The 22,344-nt window shown below is 35.1% G+C and overlaps 1 pseudogene; it reads right to left on the reverse strand.

Annotated features, from left to right (window-relative positions):
- Positions 1-19,642, reverse strand: part of LOC111753443 (N-alpha-acetyltransferase 50-like) — a 49,357-nt pseudogene extending 29,715 nt beyond the window's left edge.
- Between the last annotated feature and the right edge of the window lie 2,702 nt (positions 19,643-22,344).

Here is a 22,344-nt window from a genome sequence, read left to right on the forward strand (position 1 = left end):
CCTGGAGTAAATGTCTCTGCTGAGTGCAGTTATTTAACCATCACTTCATTCTCAGCACTCCTGGGAAGGCACAAAGAGTAGGAATTAAAGGAATGTGAGGAGAAGACCTCTAACAGTTTTTATGATGGGATCAAGAGGAGAAAGAACTGATGAAAAGAAACATCATTGCAGTGTCTATCCTTTGTCTAGTCACTTGGCCTGTGACTTCTTTATGAAAAGTGGCTGAAGGCCAGAAGAGGGGTTGTTATTTTGAAGGGACTATTTCAAAGCAGAAATACTGCTGTCTGAACTAATGTGACATAGGACAGTGCAGAGACTAAGGGAAGTAACTCCAAACTCCAAACATCTCTAACTATTCCATGATGGACAGTTTGGATGCATCCCTAACTGATTCTGGGAGTACACGTGAATCTCGTTACAGTTGTCTCAGTGTGAGCCTTGCCTTGCCACCAACTGTATTGATCCTACACTTCTGTCATCATCAAACAAGAGGCAGAACAGGGAGGGGAGCAGTCGGTGGATGACATTTGGTACTTTGTCTTAGGCACTTTTTACTCATCACTGAGACCTGATGCCCAAAGTTAGAGAAAGAAAGGTTAATTTCTTACAGTTCGTGGAGGTTTCACTCCATACACTGTTGGCTCCAAAGCAGCAAGTTATGGCAGGGCAGCCCTTCATGGTGGCTGCAAACAGCAAAGTGAGAGCTGGTAAGAGAGAGAGAGAGAGAGAGAGAGAGAGAGAGAGAGAGAGAGACAGAGAGAGAGAGAGAGAAACCCTTTTCCTTCCAATACATCATATCATGGCTCCACCCCTAGGTGGGCATAGCATTCATACCACCAATCCAAGTATTAGATAATGAACCAATCACAGACGCATAATTGCTTGAGGCTTGGGGGCCACTGACATAAACTATGACAGTATTAGTTACAAGTACATGAATCATTACAGTACACCTGCATCATCCAAGATATACCTAAAAATGCTATCTGGAATTTGCACATAGAGTTGGATATTTAGGATTGTTGTGACCATCATTACTTCTTTCATGTGCACCTGTAGGGTAGGATAGCTAATATTCAGGTAATAATTATCCATGAACAAAGACAATTCATGTTTGGCAAGGATAAATAGGATATTTCTATACAGAAATTACTTGGAGTCTTTAAAACCTTTGCATACATGCGTCTGTCATATTTTCAATTTAATAAATTTGTTGAAAAACCAATTGACAAAACCTTTGGACTTCAGTTTTTTAAAAGACAATCATAGAAAAAATTTCACATTTTGAGTAACTACTAAAACACAAAGAAGTCTTTGCCTTCCAGCTCGAAGTCTCCAGGTCTACACAGCTGCCCTCTCTGTGAGTCCAAATCTGGCCTGGGTTGGGCACTAGAATGCACAGACAGAGAAGCAAAGGTGTAACTCCTGCCACTGGACTCTGGGCCACCATGATCATACTCACCAGCCAGCCTCCTGCATTCAGGGAGCAGCTTGGGGAGCTGGATTGGCCAGCCCTGCTTCCCAGCTGCTCTGCTCTCTGACTCTGGGGACCGGTGGCCTGACCTGCCCATGTGAGCCAGGTCAGCTGGCCAGGCATGTATCATGTGTATATAATCAGAACCACGATAACTTCTATGTGACACAGAAAATAAAGAGGAAGATTTACTGTAGGCACATTTCCCTAACTGGGATGTTCTGCTCAAAGGAAAACAATTTCAGGAGGGAAGTATCAGAAGAATAGACGACTGTTTGCAAAACTAAAACTAAGGTTTAAATTACTGAATTAATAACTAGATATCATCCCACTTCCCCAGCAAGGCATTGCTTAACAGATTTAAATAAAGAAATGAATAATCAACTCAATATTATCATTTAACAATATTTAAATACCAGAAAATAAAATAAAAAGGAGTTTGTTACATGCTATTTGATAGGACATAAGTATATGTGTACACCATCAATACTGCTGTTAGGATGTAATGTAAAAGAGCTTATTTCCTGGAACCACACTACAAGAATTTAAATTTTATCTCTACCATATTATCTCAAGATTCTCTTTTCCTATCTGTAAATTAGAGAAAATGGCACGAATGTTACAAGATTTTATCATAATTAAGACAATTGATATATGTAAAAAGTGTGGAATGTGGCCCATAGATAGTAAATAATTTTTTAAAAATAATATATTGAAAAAAACTAGCAATTATTATTTTTAAAGCAAATAAATACACTCCAGGATCTAAAAATGGTCTCTCTGTTGCCAGCCCCAAAATGATACAGCTTTCCTCATACTACCTAATAAGAAAAAAAAAGACATGACAAGTTCATTTTTATCGGACTTATTTAAATCATGTACAATGGGAAAAGTTGTGACATTTCCAAGTGTTCCTCTGGAGCAGGGTTTATAGGCAAAGCATTTGCAATTACTCTCAAGCATGTATTACTAGGTGCTGTCATTAACTGAAGCAAATGCTCATCTGCCATTGCTTGGGAACAGTAGCTTATGACAAACAAGACCTTGAAGTCTTCACATGGTGATGGTTACAAACTGGGAAATGGAAAATTAAATGAAATCAGAAAAGCAGATGTTAGTTCTAAATCTGAAGCCAGTACAGGACCTCACAATTAGAATGACTCACAGTTCTGAGCTTCCTAGTACAATGTGCAATGTGACTAACTTGTCACCTAATTAAATGCCATTCCAGGACAGTCAACAAGATGGCCTGGGTTCTCCAAAGGGCAATTCAATGCACAGAGTGAAAGTAGCTGGAAGAGAAAGTCAGGAAGCCAGGAACATTGGGGCCCTGAATGTTTGAGGGTTTTGAAAACATTGGGAAAATTTCTGTAAAGCTACATTCTTCATGTTTGCATGTCTTTTTACTCCCCATTGTGCTCCCAAATCTTGAAATGTGAGGTTTTATTGAGCAACTTTGGGTGTTCTCTTTTTAAAAACCATATAATTAATTAGTGATTAGACAGACCCATAATATTTCACATGTTATAATTTAAGGCAGGAAGTAACAGTTCTACCTTAGTGATTTTTCTATAAAATTTCATCACAAACTTACCTACATTATGTGACCATCTTTTAAAAATTCTAGGGTGGTCATGGCAAGCCAATCACTATGATAAGAGACCTGTAGACATTGCTAAGTGATGTGTATGGACATCTAAAGTCGAAAGTTAGATGGTCACGATACTCATATTGAGTAGATGACAAAACTTGAATCTCATATTTTGAATAGTTTATTAGAATCACACAGTTCATACATGTGGAGCTGTAAATCCAAACCCAGATCAGACTGAATACATCCTGACTGCTTGGGATTCACAATGAAGTTACCTTCCAGTGAAATCTTAAGTGGTTGCAGTGGATTCCAACTTTGTATGCATGTCAAATACAGTGTGGTATTTTTCATAAATCCTGATACTCAAGCCACACATAGCACTACTTTGGTGAAAATCTCTGGACTAGGAATCAGGCATTTGCAATTTTTAACATTTCCTAGACAATTCCAAAGTACAACTAAGTTTGAGAGCAATTTTCATGTATTCACTGAAGCAAACTTTCATAGCTTTGAGTTTGTTTTTTACATACAATTGCAACAAAGAATCTCTGGTTTTCATAGTCTTATTTCATAAATATAAAAAAATTATTGAAAATCGATATGCAAATTTTCTTTAAACCATTCTCAAAACACTAAAATTCTCCTAGAGGGACTTAATCCAAACATTTTCTTTGCACAAGTCTGTTCTCTTAGTTTTATGGATTAGAGTATTTTAATCATAAGTGTACAACCTTTTGTCATATGATGACTAATAATTGGATATTGGGGGAAAGTGTGCCTAAGTTTTAATCTTGTCTTCATCACTAAGTTTGGACAACTCAGTTAATCTTCTTATGCCTCAGTTGTATCATGTGGAATATAGGTCAATAATACAAACTAACTTATAGATTAGTGAAGAATTAAATTACATGAAAATAATTAGAAATAAGTCCTATCAAAAATTCATTATTTAACATATTATCACTTTATTAAACAAGATAACAGAGGAAACATAGCAGAATTAAATATCAAAATGAAGCTGCTTCTGTCCCACACAAATTCATTAATGAATCAGTGATATAATTATATCTTGAACACCCTCTTCCAATTTGAAGGATCAATTTTTTCTCATAAAACTATGCATTTCATTGCCTTCTTTTCATTAAGAAGAATCTTGCTGCAATACTTTTTTATTTTGATACTGAAATTTAATTTGTCACTGAGAATGAGCCTACTATTCTTCTGACCTGTGATTATTACTATCATCCTATTTTGTCATCTTAATGCAGAAGTAGACCAGTTCTGCTCTTCTCCTCAGTAGGCACTGTAAAATTAAGATGAGTTTTAAGTGTGGCATAGCATATGCCACCACTTACATCTGTTTCTACCTACATGGCTTTATGGATTGTGTCCCACCAAGATCAAAAGTCAGAAACTGACATCAGCAGACTTCTTGCCTGCTTAGTATAAAGCTAACTTGCCGTGGATACATACACGAGGCTTTTAGCTTTCCTGGGTACATTCAAGGGACCTTAAAACTCTCAGCTGACTCAGTAACACTCATTCATGACCTAACAAGGCTTTTCAATTTACCAAACACTGTAACACATATATTTGGCAGCTTTACTCTCCTTTCGTCTGCTTTCATTTTTCTTTATAGCTCTCGGCTGGAAGGCCATAGACTTCTTTTTTGATTGACAGAATATTTTCTATACATCACTTCTTATCTCTCTGCTGCAGCATATTTTGCTTAAGCTGTTTAGTATCTTCCTTTCAATATTTCTCTCAACATATGCTCCTCCATTTTACTACTGAGGGGTGAACTTTCCAAAGATAGCTAAGAAAATCTGAAAGGAGAGTACAAATTGATGTTCATATACAAGAATGATTAGTTGGCTCCATTTTAAAATTGAGAAAAAAAATCAACATCTCAACAATAACAAAGTTATTCACAGAAGACTAGTTCAATTCGAAAAGCTGTCCTCACATTCTTATACAGAAATGAATCAGTAAAGCACAGAGTTTATATGAAGAAGAGCTAGAGGCTGTTTAATAATCAGATCTACTGTATTCTAAACCTATTTGCTGAGGAATAACTGGTAAAATAGTCTTTGTCTAGAAAGTCGAGGCCAAGTTAGCCTGCTCAGAGTTATGGCGGAGCCAGACTGATATTCATTCAGTGTGGGCCCAACCACAGGCTTTATTTAAAAGCAAGGTGGAAATAAAGTTTCCTGTTACCATGAAACTAACCACTTGGCACTGGATGAGTTTGTTACACATCTTAAATATAGTACCCAGCAGTAAATTGTGCATAGTTGGAAAACACATTAAGCATGAAATGGGCTTTGGTGCGTTAACATGTTCTGATAGTTTTAAAACACTTCATATAACATCTACATTTCCCCAGTTCCCCACACAGTAAGTAGCCTGAGTAGTTTACTCACTTAAGTATGACATGTATTCTATTTATGAGATGTTGCTCCCATTGTTATATGGGAAGTAACATTCTTTCTAATTTTTTACGTACAAGCATTTGTACATTTGAATGTATATATTATATGTCCAATACTATAAGAAGGCTTAGCTATTCCTATTCATTACACATCAGACATTGAACATCTTATACTAAATTATTATTTATTTTTGGTTCATGTTGTATAATTAGGACCCAAAACTTTTATATTTAAAAACTAGAATGAATAGATTATACTAAAACAGAAGTAAAATGTTTACTATCAAACTTACCATTCTCAATGTAAGAAGAGAAAGCCCTTGTGGAGAAAAAATCTAGGAACCCAGTGGTCTTCAAACATTTTGAGTTATTTGAAATATTTAGAGGAATTATTCAGAATCTCAGTTGCCAAAAACCTCAATATTATAACATCAGCTTATTTTACTCAAAGAACTGTGAGATAAAATAAGTAAACATGTTTTCCAAAATGCATGAAGATAGCATCAACAGTATTGATTCTATTCAAATACTTTCCTACAGCTTCATCAAAAAAATTTAGTCGTAATTATCTAACGTTATACCTAGCTTAAGATTTCGTAAAACTATTCATTTTTTACAAGTGCAATTTACTTAGCTTATTCATATCAGTTTCTGTATTACTTTCTCACACGGCGTGCTCAGAAATGAAATACAGATACATGTTTTTTCCAGCCTCCTTATGAACTAAGATTCTAACAGTTACTTACAAAGAAAAGTATTTCCACATGGAAACTCAATATTAGAGTCAGAATTTGATTAGCTTCCCATCAAATTTTGACTGAATATGCTCCCTTGAATTAAATAGAAAACTATGGGTCAAATGAGCAGAATTGGTAGTAATTGGTTGTTAAGGTTTGAAAGATAGGCTTGTGAAGACACTGTTCTCCTAGCCAAAAAAAACAATGCTTAGTACATTACATTCCAAATATCTGGTTAGTCCATTTGAATTTCACTATCATAAGTTCACAAGACTTTTATTACAATACACGATATTTTATAGTTAGTGCCCATATTTGACAAGTTGTTTAATTGTTCTGTAGTTTCATTTTTAAGAACTTCCTCAAAATGAATTTATTGTTCTTTCATAGTGGCTCCTCACCTCCACATCATGAGGCTATACCTGAAAATAGATACATATTTCAAGATACTCATAAGCCACACAAAAAGACATTTATTGTAAATGTGTTGGAGATGTAAAAGTTTTCTCCTGATTGTCAGGAAATTTTCTAATTTACTATATCATATATCTGGACCCTATCATGAATATAAAGTGATAACCTAGGGTAACTCCATCTATTGGTAACTCAGTGTTGCTATTTACTAGCCTAAGAAAGTTCCAACTAGATAATATCACTTGTGAATGATGATTAGGATGATATCGTTTATTATTAGGTAATGTTATACAATTTACTGTAGTCATAAGTTACCAACAATTATGAAAAGATAATTTTGCAAAAAGATAGAAACATATGTTGAATTATATACATGTACTATGCAGAAAAAAGGAACAGAAAAGGAAATGTGGAAAGAAAAAGAAAACTAGAAAAACATTTTTATTTTTTAATATTAAATTTGTTTTTCAATGATCCATAAAGACATGAAATTTATACAGTATATTACATGATACCATGTGAAATTTTAATGCATGTCCATTGTATAATATTTAAATCAAGATAAACATATCAATTGCTTCAAATATTTATCATTTAGGTTAAAAGCAGTCAAAATTCTCTCTTCCAGTTTTTTGACATGCTTCATTATGGTTATGTATAGTCACCCTACTGTGCCATAAAAATCAAAACTTCTTACTCCTGTCCACATGTAACTTACTGAACAACATCAAGTTTTTTTCCAGCAGTTCCCTTTCCCCCTCTAAACTTCCCACTCTCAGTAATCATCACTCCACTTTCAAGCCCTGTGGCCCCCTTTAGAGTATTCCATCTGTGAGTTAGCTTCTGTGGCATTTGTCTTTCTTTGCCTGATTTATCTCACTTATACTCAACTCCAAGCTTATCCAACAAATGACAGGATTTCATTATTTTTGTATGTCTGCAGAGTATCCCATCATGTATATGTACTATGATTTATTTATCCATTTATCAAGCTTTAGATGTTTCCATTTCTTAGCTGTCGCAAATATTGATGATAAATATAAAAATACCAATATCTGAGATACAAATTGCACTGCCTTTAGATGTATATCTGAGAATGAAATTCTAGATCACACAGTAGTTAAATTTTTAATATTTGAAGAATTTCTATATTGTTTACCATAATGTTCATCCTCATATACATTTCCACCAACAGTGTACAAAGATTCCTTTCTTCCACATTTTCCCCAGTAATTGTTATTTTCAGTCTGTTTTACACTAGCCATTCACACTGGCATGAAGTAATATTTCATTGTAGTTTCAATTTGTATTTCCTTGATAATTAGCGATATTCAACTTTTTCATATTTTTTTACTGTTTGTATGCATTCTTTTGAGCAATGTCTGTTTCTCATTTCTTCATTCAGGTTATTTGATTTTCTTGCTTTTAAGTTTTTGAAGTTCCTGAATATATTCTAGATATTAACCCATTTTGAATCATTTATCTGTGTTTTCTTGAAGCTCACTGTGGTTCCTTAAAAAAAGATTTGTGCTCTCCATCCAAATACTCTTTTATGCTTGTCGACATCTGGTAACTCTCTGGATTCTTGTTTTGATTGTTGAGTGAGGTCATGGTATCATGCAAACTCTTGTTTGTTGGTTTGTAACATCATCTCAATATTGAAAAAAATGAGTTTTTATTCCAACCTTCATAATCTTTTCAATTGTGTCTATTTTTTTCAAAATTTTATGTAGGCTGATGATTTTCTCTTAGTCTTTGTTACTTCTTCCATTTTAATCCTCTCTCATGCCCTAAATCCAACTTTGTCATGAGTGCCATTGGAATGTTTCTATTTCTTAAGTGGAGGCTTCAAGCCCAAGTGTGTCTGCACCTGATAGATGCAGCATGAACAGAAGCACCTAAAAAGAACTGTCCAGGCTTAAAAGCCTCTTCCTGGGGCTATGATAGGCCTGAATGCTGTTCCCACTGTCTCAAGTCTGAATAGTTGGACTCTACCAAATTCTGCCAGTCTCAGGACAGAGTTATTATGGAAGCTGATTTATCCTATGCTATAATTGTGATAACAAACAATACAAATCTCTGCTACATCATGAATAGCCAATAGCCCATAAAACCAGTGAACATTAGGGTAGGACAAAGGATCATACTGCTATTGACTGTCTAATGCTAAGGTGAACTCCTAATTCCAAGTCCACTGCATAAGCCCACTGACAGTGGTAATGTTGCCTTGAATAGAAATCTGAATGTCTTGGTCCTAGTGTCTCCCCCTAGCACTGGAGCTTCTCCAGAGTGTCTGTCCACTGACTAGTATGAAGATGAGGCTATCAAAAGCTGCCTATCATTGCTTTTCATCACCCTTGCAATAAGTTCCAAGGCAAAATCCTTTGCTTACTAATCTGCCCACCCCACAGCAAACAGTATCTGCTGCACACTATGCTGCCAAAGATTGGGTGGCTTTGGTAAAGCAGTGCTCTGTCCATTAAGGCTGACTTTAAGTTGGTAGCACCTAAGTACCTCTGCTACAAAGACCTGCATCATCTCTAGAGCACACCCAGGTCTATGACACAGTTAGTGGTGAAGAACATTGAAACATCGTTCTTCCACTGGGGTACAGTTTTACAGTTGTGGCTTGGTGTTAGGTCAAGCCTAAAATCTCTTTCTGCATGCCTTGTGAGCACAAGGTTGTGAGTTTGATTCCTGGTACAAAAAGAAAATAAAAAAGAAAAAGATCTTTGTCAGCAAGCACTCCTCTGGAAATACCGTATAGCCTGAGATTATAGATGAGTTATGCAAAGACAATCCCTTAGGCCCAAAGGCTGGTGGTAAACCCAAATCTTACAACTTTGGGAACCAGTATAATCTCAGGGAGACGATGTCTCTGGACTACTCTGGGGATGGCAATGATGTAAGCCAAAACTCAACTCTGTCCCATTGGTATCAGGAATCCACATTTTGAGGTGGTTCTAGAATCTCTGTCTACAATCTCTAGAGAGAGCAGAGGACCTTTGACTTTTCTTCTTATATTTTGCTTGGTAGGCCTAGTACTGAGCTCCAAGACAAAGTTTTATACTAGCGTTTATACCCTGAACCCCATGCTGCTGTTTAAGGTGGAGTCAGATAGCACCTGGACTGATACAGTTCCGATGATTCAGTACCCTCTTACTGACACCTAAAACTCTGCCTGGTACCATCAGATGTGATAGATTTCAAGTCTAGAGCCTAGATTTAATTCTCTCTCCTTCCAACAGGTATAAGATGCCTCTCTCCATACTGTGCTCCTTGAATTTGATGATGGAGTGATGCAGCCACTTTTCTCATCATGCCTCCTTAAATGTCTCTTTCCTTTCTATTACACTAAAACCAGGCTCTATGGTATCTGCCCTGGATTGCCTAGATCTTGCAATGGCAGTTTGGTGTGGGTAACTAGAATCTCAACTCTTACAGTAGCTAAAAAGTGTTAAGTGTTCATGAATCAGGATTAAGAGAGAAATTAGTTCATTTTGCTCTTTTTGTCAAATGTATATCCATAGAAAGCAGAGCTATGACCTGAATGCAGATATTTGTGCTTAAAAATCTTGTCAATGTAATAAGCTTGATTGGATATGGCCTAGTCACAGAACAAAACAATAAGACAGAAACATATTCAAACATAACATAACTGTTGAAAATCCAATCAGTGTGAAAGAATTAGCTACTTCAACTTAATGTACCAACTTTGGCTTAAAACAACAATTATTTAGCCATGTTCCCATAGGTCAGCTGTTAGGTGATGGTTGACTTCCTCTTTCAAATATCAGTTATCATCTGGGGAAAGAAGTGACTGTGATGCTATCTGGCAACATTTCTATCTCTTTGCTCTCTACTAGGAAAACTAGGCTGACATTGCTGTGTTCAAAGTAGTCTCTTATTCACAGAAGCTGAGTCTGTTTTTCTCCAAAAGGTAGAGCTAAGTCTGAAGAAGTAAATGCAAGCATGCAAGGCTTGAAGGCTATCTTGGAAGGACATGATGTCATTTATATAGACCAGTGTAAGTCATATAGTATTCCAAATGCAACAGGACAGGAAATACATTATATTTTTATGAGAAAAACTGAAAACCATATTTTAAAAAAGACATGAACTGTCAAAGTAGTATAGGATTATGGTCATTATTATAATCCACTAACCTATAAAAAAGACTGGTTCTTATTGTGCTGACTTGCTGACATCCTGATAATTCACTAGTCGTATGAAAGTAGAGTTTATTCTTTTTTTTTTTTTTTTTCCTTTTTATCGGTACCAGGGATTGAACTCACGACTGCCTGCTTGCAAGTCAGGCGCTTATGCCACTGAGCTAAACCTCCAGCCCAAAAGTAGAGTTTATTCTTAATTACCTAGCAATACTGTAATAAATTCTTTTTAGAAGGATATGGCAGTAGTAGTTTGAAAAACTCATGAAGCCTAGCATTATCCATCAGCTTCTATTGGCACAGAACCTTAGAGAAAAAATATTCTACTTGTTTTTGTCTGAAGAATTCAACCCTGATCTTATTTATCATAGGTCTAAGGTTCTTTGTAGATTTTTTTATTGGATTGCTGGACACAAATACCTGGAAGTAGATGTTACTCTAGCTTCAATAATATCAAGGGAATAGATGATATTACATCATAATCTGATGCTGTATTTCTGACCTGTTAGAAACCTAAGCAGAGCTATTGAACAGCATTATACATACTTCAGAAAATAACCTCACATTATCTACATGGCAAATACTGGCAGATAGCCTAAAGTTTTCCGGAATGCATAGGCAGAACTATAAAGAATACTAGAAAGGGCTCTATACCAGTGGGCTTAGATGAGGTGCTTAACACTGAGCTCTGGCCTAGATTAGAATAAAGTAGTGAGGGTTGTATAAGGATCCTCATGATTAGATGAAAATTCTGATCATACCTGTGCAATCCAGTAGTTTTGTTAATGATTTGACATTAATGCTAACACTAACAGGTGTTCAAAGCATGACGTAAGATAGGAGGAAGATTCCTATATCTGTGCTTATGATGTATCTGGGAAGAAGCACAGTCTGCAGGATGTTTGATTACAGGAATTTCCTACTATGGTGAATAGAGCACCTCTTTAGTAAGGACAAATACAGTGGTGGTACATTGTTTGGGTTGTAAGTCATTGGTCATCTAGGGAGAAAAGACTATAAAAAGGACTGACACTACTAAATACTCTGCAAACCTGTTAATATTAACCATCCCCTAAACATTTCATTCATGCTTACGGAGAAGATGCCCTGTCGGGGCTGTGTTTTACCTGTCATGAACAGACACAGCCTGAAATAGCCTCTATATCTGAGATTTATATTGTTAAGACTAATCTCATCATATAAGAATATTGGAGCAGGAGTATTGTAAAGAGTTTGGAGACAATATTTTTAAGAAAGTTTTATCTGTAGATTTAATTTATGTCTAGGCTTTTAATAAAAAAGCAGAGATTTTTTATTGAATTTTATGTTGCTAGTACTGCATCATTTGAAATATCTATGCAGCTAGGGGTTATCTATGCAGTCTCTAATAAGCTCTTTTGGAGAATATTCCTGAGCATAATGCGAAATGAGAAGTAGAAGAGGAAGAGGATTTTTGAATTGCATGTGAAAATAGAATAACATTGGGAATAGAGGAAGAACCAGGTCTTCTTACTCTATTCCCATTGCATTCCCTATAAAGAACTCCTGCCAATAATTCCACACTGAAAAAAGGTCTGTGTACTTTGTCACCCTATTAGATGCTCTTCCCCAAAGGAAGGAATACTCATTGGCTTGTTTTATCAGTGAGTTCTGCATAAGTAATGCTGACTATACTCAGCCTGTCGTTTCTTATAGCTTTTAGAGCCAAAGCAAGGTAGATCTTGCAGTTATATACATCCAGAATTTTTCCATGGCACTCCCTCTTTAACATGCAGTGAGGAGATGAGTCACCCCCACTGTGTGTATTCTGACTGTGTGAAGAAAATGAGAGCAAACCTTCAAAGGAAGCAATATTAACTGCATTTATATATGCATGGATGTACTCATGCATATTAAGCCAATTTTACAATTAAGCTTATTAATCATTTAAATAGATTCTTTACTTTGGGAAATACTTTATAAGAATAATTAGTGAATCCATTTGTATCAGGTTTAGGGACCATGAGAATTTTAATTAAATAAAGCAAAACAAAAAAGCTTCCACTTCACAGTTTACTCTTGTCACTTAAAATCTCTTTTTTTAATTTGTAGAAAGAAATAACAATTGCCTTAGCGATTAAAAAATTACTACAAAACTTAAGTGAGTTGAAAAGAATTAAATCTTTGTATAAAATCCAAAAGACCATGTAATTACTTTACTTACTTTTATTAAAAACCTAAAGTCGCAGAATGAAGACCCAAACTTTCTTTTCAGCTAAAATTGTCAACCATAGAGAAACCAGATCGCAACTCACTAAAGTTATCCAGAAAATTGCATGCTAATAAAAAGTTATATTTGCATAAAAACTGTAATCAAAGTTGCAAATACTTTCAATCCATTATTGAGTAAATTGCCCAGTGTTCTTACATTAACACACAGAAAGGCCATGCCGCTTTTGTGGTTTGAGAGTTACAGATGCTAGAAACAGAATCTGAGTTCAAATTCCTAGACAATTGTTATAAATATGCTTTAAAAGCTAATGCTGTAGTCCTTCTTGAACATTTCTTCCAAATCCAAACTCAAATAATAATCAGGCGACAAAACAAATCAAAAACTTTACCAAAACGTAAGAATAAAATGAATGCAATCATTCAGGTTATCACTTATTCTCCAAGAACATTTATTTAACCAAGTAACAAAACTAATTTTTTACTACTTTGTCATTTTTAAATTTATGTGACTAAATTGAATAGTTCTTTTGGCGATTTATAAGCCAATCTTTAGATACTGCAGAGAAATGCCAAATGGCCAGCCTATTTATCAGTTCTCTTGCGCATTTTAATTACACATAGTAGACTTATGAGCTCCTTCTTCTGAAAAACCTAGAAGAGCCAAGCTTTTAAAAGTAATCATATTAGCACATTATTAGTAAAAGACTTTTGCCAGTTTAGCAGTATTGAATGGCAAGGATTGGTAAGAAAGAGAGAGAGAGAACCCAAGTCTCAAATAGTCTTCTTTCTGACTTTTTAAAGAATATTGTTTTATCATACTTATTAATATGCATAATTCTACATTAAATTTTTCTCAACACAATTTTAGCTAAAGATATTATATATTTATGTATAATAACAAAATCTATACTATTTCGTAGTTTCTGAATTTATTCTTAGAAAATTAGAACTAGCTTTAACACATACTTCATCACCATTTGCAAAGTTCACCTGGAAACCTAATTAATCTTTTATCTCACAACCATGATTGAATAATTACCATAGTAAGCCCACACTTGAAATACTCTACACTTTTAGGTTCAATTCAATCTTTCTGAAATTAAAAAATGGCTCTAACAAAATAGAATTTTGAAAATTAAGTCAAATATTATACTATAATGCTGATTATACTTCATCAATCTACTAGGAGGGCCATAAAGCAGATGGCAGCCTCTTGTGGCTTTTTCTCTATACATACTCTTTGTTTCTCTTCCTCTTTGTGTAAGTCACCAGTTCTACTGGAATAGTGCCCCACATTTAGAAGCTTATTTAGCTTTAATTCCCAATTAAAGGCCTGGCCTCTAAGTATAATTTTACTAGAGATTAGAGAGGAAGAGAGAGAGAGAGAGAGAGAGAGAGAGAGAGAGAGAGAGAGAGAGAGAGAGTCTCACTGTGTAGTACAGGGTGGCCTTGAACTCATTATGTAGCCAAGGCTGGCCTAAAATTTACAGCACTCCTCCCTCAGCCTCTTGAGTACTGGGATTACAGGTATGTGCTACCATACCCAGAGAAAATGATTGGTTTTGAAAAGACCATTTAAGTATGTATAGGAGTATTTGTAACACTTTTACAAAAGATAGGAACAAATTGGCAATAAGGACCAAGGTATGATGAAACTATCCATATAGTTTATAAGGCAGCTGATTATAAGACTAATGTAATTACATCAAAGTTTCAGATAGTAATTGTAAAAAGCACCTCAAATGCCCAGTTATATAATTGTTGTACACATGCGTACAAAATATCCCATAGGAATAAGTGAGCTCAAAGAAATTTAATGGAAAGATATCCACTATCAGTTCTTCCTTGGGTATTACATACATATTCCTCTTTTTTGTAATATCAATATTGAGATTTTCCTTAGAAAACTCACCCTTCTGGATCCTTACCTTGTAAGTGGGGTGATGTCAAGTGAGGTCCAGCAGTCTTCAGTCTCCAGGGTGCATACTGGTCTCAGACTTGATTAATGAATGCATCACAATACTTGGCCATCAAAGAGTTCAGAAAGGAGGTAAGCCCATTATGATGGAGTCCAGGAAAGAGGGCTGGAATGGTTGATTAGAGACAGTCTCACCATGCCAGGCTTTCTAGGCTGTGGGGATATAAGCCAAGAGATGCACAGAGTCACTAACACAATTTATTGGAGAATGAGGACAACACAAAGAAAATCCAAATTGAAAAATAGTACCTAATTTCTGAGCACTATGGTGTAATTCTAAGATTTTTAGCCGTGACATCTAATAAATATCTTTTTTGGATTTAAGCCATTTTTTAGAATAACTTTTAACTGTTGTAACCATAAAAGGCCTTATTTGCTTGTATTAATAAGTCAAACTTGGAGACTGTGTCAAAAAAAAAAAGGCTGTAACCATGGGAAGGGAACACCCTGTGTAACAAGTGAGTTTGCTCCTGTGATTCACCACCAAAAAAGGAAAACACTTCACCGATGCGACAGTTTGCTCTGAGGGAATATTGGATGGAGTAAGAAAACCACAGAACAGGGAATTACTTTAACAGACAGAACTGGGACGTTAAATGTCTGACTTCATAAAACTACAGCTAAAAACGGGAATAAAGTCACAAATTCAGCAATGTGGTCAGTTGTAAATTAAGGTTGCAAACATGTAGTTTGCCATAAAGGATGGGGCTTCTTATTATAGGAAATATGATTAGAATCTCAAAAAGACAAACATCTTGGAAAATTTAAATTGACATTGACACAATGTCAATTTAGGTTTATTGTTTGTGTGTTTTGGATTTTTTGGTTTGTTTTTTGCTTTTGTTTTTGTTTTCCACATTAAACAGAAGCATGAAGTGTATGTGATTCAGGCATGAAACAGTGAAATAGCTTTTTAACAACTGACTAAATCTATCAAACTATTATTTAAAAGAAAATATTTCTGCTGTGTGTTCTATAAATCTGGTACAAAGTTTACTCTAGACCCTGACTTTAAAACTTATCTTTAAATATTAAATTTAAATTATAATATTATTTCTACAAAAGTCTTGAAAAAAATACTACTATTTAAAGAGATTGCACATAAAATTTATTATATAGTAGTTTAAAGACATAATTTCCACTATGATGCCAAAAATATTGTTCCTTTGTGTAACACGAATCTAATAAGGAACAATGCAATTGGCAGAAAGAAAAAGAATCAGGAGAAACAAGGAAAAAGAAAAGCAACAGAAAAAGAATAGCAAGGAAGCTTACTGAGTTAAAAAGCAGAGAACATAAAGGAAATGCCAAGTAACAAAAACACAAGTATATAATTATCACTAAGCTCCTAGTTAAATGCTCCAGGATCAAGACTAGATAAACAAGCATTTATTTTGCTTTAAACTTTAGCTTACATTAGTTAGAACAAAAAAAAAGAAAGGAAACTAAGACACAAGGAACCTGGCATGGAGAGAGGGGAAAATGAAAAGAAGGAAAAGAGGGAGAGAAAACTACAGTGCTTGACTTAAAAAACCAAATGCTTTTTTTAATTTACTTGGGAGTCCTGGGTGAATTAAAAGTTCTTCAAAGACACCACACTTTTACTAAGCATAGCAGTAAAATAATTTGGTAAGATTTTCTGATTACATCCCACGGTATCTTGTCACAGCCTAAATATAAATATATAGAGATATAGATGATATAGAAATAGAAATAGAATTTAGAAATATCTTTAAGTTAATTTCATGCCCTCCATGGCTCAACAACGTCTCATTGACAATTTAGGATTCTGTGATACCTTTCCTTATCCTCTCCAAAATTTCAATGTCTATTATACATTTTGGATCTTATCACTTTTTCAGTTTTTTATTTTTATATTACAGACATAATATAATATTTACAATATGAGTCTGATTCATTTCACTTATGAAGATAGTTTCTATTTGCCTCCATTTACCTATAAAAGCCTCAAGATCATTTTTATAGCTGATTAATATCCCATTGTATAAAAATACCACATCTTTTTCACCCATTCTGCAGTTGATGGGCATTTTGGTTGTTTCCAAGTGTCATGGTTTATGTCTGTGGCCCTCAGGCCTCATGAGTTTGCATTGTGCGTTTGTGATTGGTTCATTGTCTAGTGCTTGGATTGATGATGTCAGTGCTACACCCACAAAGGGGTGGAGCCAGGATGTAATGTAATGGCAGGAAGAAGGTGTGTCTTGCTCTTTGTCGGTTCCGCTTGCTGTTTGCAGCCTCCATGAACTCCGGCCCAGCCATGCCTGCCTGCCTTGGAGCCAACTGAGTGCGGACTGAAACCTCCAAAAACTGTAAGAAAATAAACCTTTCCTTTCCCAACGTGGGCTCCAGGTATTTTGTCTCAGCGTCGAGTAAAAATTAACTAAGACACCAATATTTAGCTATTACAAATTGTGCTGCTATAAACATGGGTGCACCTATATATTGCTCAGGCATGACCATTTCAATTGTTCTGAGACAATATCCACCAGAGGAATAGCTGGATGAATGGAACTTCCAATCCTTTTTTGTTTTGTTTTGGGTTTTGTTGTTATTGTTGTTGTTCTTTGGTACCAGGGATTGAATTTATGACCTTGTGTTTGCCAAGCAGGCACTTACGCTGCTTAGCAAAACCCCTAGCCCCTGAATCCTAGTTTTATTATGAAAGGGAAAGAAAGTGCTCTAAAGGATATAATTGTAAATATGTTTAAGTGTGTAAGATAGATAACCACACTACTAGGTTTTTGTTAGTTCATCAAACAGAAGGGTTTGTACCATCTGGTTTGGTTGTCCACTTTTTATTCTTTGATTTTGTGACTTGAGCAACTACTTCTAGGATAAGAGTATGTAATTTATCAACTAGAGATTTCTTACTGTTTTTTCAAAATTCTGTACTATTTCTACCCATTTTCTGTTTTGCTATAAATTTTAAAAAAATCATAGCAAAACAATGAGAACAACAATAATTAATATACTACATATTATTATCTTCAAAGCGGTTTCTCAGAGTCCAAGACATTGACACAAATGATTCTCTTTCAAAGAAGAAACAAATATCAGCACAAAACTTTTCAGTGAATTAAGAGAAACTAATAGTAGAAATGAAACAAGCATATACATTAAAATGTTTTAAAGCAACAGAATGGCTGGTTTGGAGAAGCTTATGAACCTCTCCTCACTTCCTATTTATCTGTTTGCATTTCGCTCCTCATTTGCATATATACTTTGAGCGTCTCATGTGAAGGAAATCATGTGATATTTAAACATTTGTATTTGACTTATTTAATTTAACATTATGTTCTCAAGTTGCATTCATTTACCATTTCTTAAAGTTTACCTTTTTATGATAGAGTTTATCTTTTTATAATACTCCATGGTGTATAAACTTACGGTTTACATAGCTCACCTATCTGATGCTGAATTACTTTTCCATGTATGAAAAATCATTTTTATGGCATTTGTGTTGCCTTCTAATTTTTTCGATAGTTCCAATGACCTTTGCTTAGTCTTCTTGAGTCATCTAGCTGTTACTGTGTCTATTTTCCATGTTGCCTCATTGTTTTAAAGTATCATTAATTCACTATTAATTACAGCCTTGTACAATAGATCTGACCCTGTCTTCACATTACTTGCTTTCTACAGCCCATATTTTCAAACATACTTTGAATGTACTAGATTTCTGTTTGGAATTTTTATGGACTTTCACTCTTTTCTATGCCAGATATTCATGTTTTCCTTCTCTTTCTTTAGCTCCACTACATTTTTGTTTGTGTGTTCTCTAGACTTAATTATTTGTTTCATTAGGATCATTATCATATTAGTCATATCATCTTTAAATTTGCCAAATGCCATAATGAAATATTTTTTCCCCATTGATAACATTTTAGATATTTTTTTTTTTTTTCTGAGTAGCATGTAATTTCTTCCCCATCAATAACCTAAAACCAGTTTTGGAAAAGTTGGGAGTTTTGGGGGGTACTTTTCTGCCTTGCCTTTTCATATTTCTACTTTTTGTGTCATTTTTATTGTGCTGGGATATGGGGCTTCTCTGGCCCAGTGGCCAGTTCTTTCTGAATGATTCACAGTGTTGTTTATGACCCCTGGGCAATCTAGATATTGGCATATAAGGAAACCAGTACTCAATACCAACTATGCCATGCTGACTATAATAGGAAACTCACAAACAATAGTAGTGTCAAATAAACTGGACACTGACAAGCCCTAGTAATCACTTGCAGACTGCCCTTAGCCAGAGCAAAGAGGTCTATTTTAGTGACGACACTGTGGCCCCTCAAATACCTACCAAAAGTAATTCAGACCCAAATTTCTGCTGGGTGTAGGCACTGGTAAAAGAACTCAAGTATACATTGGGCTAAATATCACAACCTTCAGCCCTGCCTTCTCTGAACAGGCTTCCCACCGGGGTATACAGGGCCTGCAAGCCTCCTGGCCTACGCCTGAGCCTCGCAGAGGATCCAGGAGATCAAGCTGTCTCCCGTGCCTGTCTCTCACCTGGTCTCTGCGGTAGGATAACACTTCACTCCTGAAATGAAACTCTCATTCTGGGTGTTGGGCTCATTTTCAATCAGATCAATGTTTGTTGCAACTTCTGCCATCCTGTGCTGTGATAAACCTAGAGAGGTGCTGACTAGGATTTGGTAGTTTTGCCACTTTTCTCTTGCCACCGATGCTGACAGTGTATGGCCTGGAGCACTAGTGATGTAGGCAGGACTGGGAGACAAACTTGCTCTATGATCATACCTGCTGCTCCAGGATTCTCATGTTATAATGAATATATGATTTTTAAAATGTATTGCAAAGTCTTCTTTTTCCATTTCCAATTCTTTATTTATGTACAAATCACTGCAAATCCTTTTGTCATTTTTAATCAGTAAATATATATATATATATATACACACATATTTCATGTTATGTATACACATTCATTTATATCTATATATCTCTATGTATATGTAGATATATAATGTACTCATATATACTGAGTTGCTAGACACATTGTCCTCCTTGGTTCAATAACAGAGAAAAAAGGAAAGAATTGAACTGTTATACACTTCATTTTTATTTTTTATAATTTTATTTTATTTTTTGTCTTTTTGAGACAGGGTCTCACTATGCAGTTCAGGATGGCCTTCGGTTCACTTTGTAGCCCAGGCTGGTCATGAACTTGCAGCAATCCTTCTGTCTCAGCCTCCCAAGTGCTGGGATTACAGGCATGCACCACCACACCAACAAGGTGATGTTTTAGATATAAAGTAGATGACTAGAATCAAGAATAGATTATTCATACAGATAAAAGAATTCTGTAAGTGGATACTTTTAACATTTTTAATATCTCTTAAGTGATATAATTCTACAAGACGTTTTCTCAACTGTATAATTACATAAATTACTATATGTAAAGTTCACATAATTCACAAGAAGCGTTTTATTAAATAATTACACCTTTATATAAAAGGTAAAGATTCTCCATCAGGATAAAAATTAATACTACACTATACTTTCTTTTCCTTTTGTCTCTTCAAATATCTTTACCAATTTAAATTTCATTTCCATGACATGCATGTATAGTCTAGATTCACAGAAAATGTTTTTTTAAAGAAGTGAAAAAGCTGTCTTCCCCGAAACTCGGATGCTTCATGTGACGACTCTGAGGATAAAAAAATTAAACAATTTATTAACTCACAAAACATGTTAATGACCAGGCGGAGCTATGCTCACTGTCTTGACTCCTAATTCTATGCTGCTTCCACAGCAGTCAGATTTTATACTCAACTATCTGACAAGAATATCGGCATTTAACAAATAGATGATTGCTGATAAAGATGGAAATTATTATTTTTCTTTCTCTTTTGAAGGAAGGTAAATGCAGGGGAAATTTCAAGTTTCTGTAAAAGTATGAGTTTAAACTAAAACTGTGTTTGTGTCTGTCTAAGTAATTTGAGGTTTGTGATCCAACTTTCCCTACTCCAGACTACTCTTTAAATAAGTTTATGTGCACAAAAATAAAAGATTTGTCAGAAGTCAGATTTTGTGGTGTTTCTGTTTACTTGTTTGACTTCCTTTGCATACTCGCTTTTGTTTTTGTTTTATTCCTGCCAAATGACAAAGCGAGTCAGAGACAAGAGGCACAAAACAATGAAAGCAGAAAGGTCCCTGGTCCAATCCTATGGATTCAGTTTTGAGCAGCATGGAGAGGCCAGTGCTTAAAATAAGTTGACCAAAAAAAAATTATATATATAAATCTGCTTTGAACCAAGTCAACTGCAAATTCTAGAGCATGCTTTTGTTATTTTTCTTATTTGTGTGTATTTGAGATACATAATAAGTACACTCTTCATAAGGAATTGCTTCATGTTATCAACATTTCCATATTTTTATTTTCCTTCTCCCAGATTCACTCCCGAACTCTCCTTACTTGGATTCCTTTCCCATCTCCATAAAAACTGTCTCTCCGTGTCCTACCACCTGTCTTTTATTTTGCTCTTTAAATTATTTATATTTTGAATCTCTTGTATTAGAGAAACATGTAACATTTAACCTTCTATTGACAATTTATGGTTCTTAGTATTGTGGTCTCCAAGTGAATCTATTTTCCTGTGAATTACTCAGATTGTTCTTTTTTACAGCTGAATAATAACTGCATGATAAATGTATGGCAAATTTTCTTTATCCATTTATCTGTTGATGGCCATATGGACACTTAGATTATTTGCCTATAGTGAGCTGTGGGGCTATGAGTCTGTATGTACCACTGCAATATGATGAGTATTCCTTTGTGAAAACACCCAGGAAAAGTATAGCTGGATCAAACAGAACTTCTAGCCTTATTTTTTTTTTTCATGCTTTCCAGGCAGGCACTTATGCCACTGAGTCAAATCCCCAGCCCTTATCCTTAGTTTTTTTAGCAGTCTCCATGATTTCCCTAGTGGTTACACTTATGTTTCTAGCCACTGTGTAGAAAGGTACTATTGCCCCTACAACCTCACCAGCATTTGGTATTTCTTGAGTCTTTGATAATAGCCATTCTTACTGGAGTAAGATGCAATCTTGGTGCCATTTTGATTTGAATTTCTCTAATGGTAAAGATTGTTTACATTTTCTATGCACTTCTTAGCCATTTGTACTTCCTTCTGAGAAATATCTATTTATGTCAATTGCCCATGTTTTGATTGTTTTATTTTGAGATGTCTAAAAATTTAGAATTCTTTCTATAGTCCAGATATTATTCCCCATATAAGGAATAGCTGGCAAATTTTTTTTTTTTCCATTTGGTAGATTGCCTCTTCCCTGTTTATCA

This window comes from Cavia porcellus, unplaced genomic scaffold, assembly GCF_034190915.1.
Source record: "Cavia porcellus strain 051 isolate PalLab524CR breed Dunkin Hartley unplaced genomic scaffold, mCavPor4.1 scaffold_5, whole genome shotgun sequence".
Taxonomy (NCBI): Eukaryota; Metazoa; Chordata; class Mammalia; order Rodentia; family Caviidae; genus Cavia; species Cavia porcellus.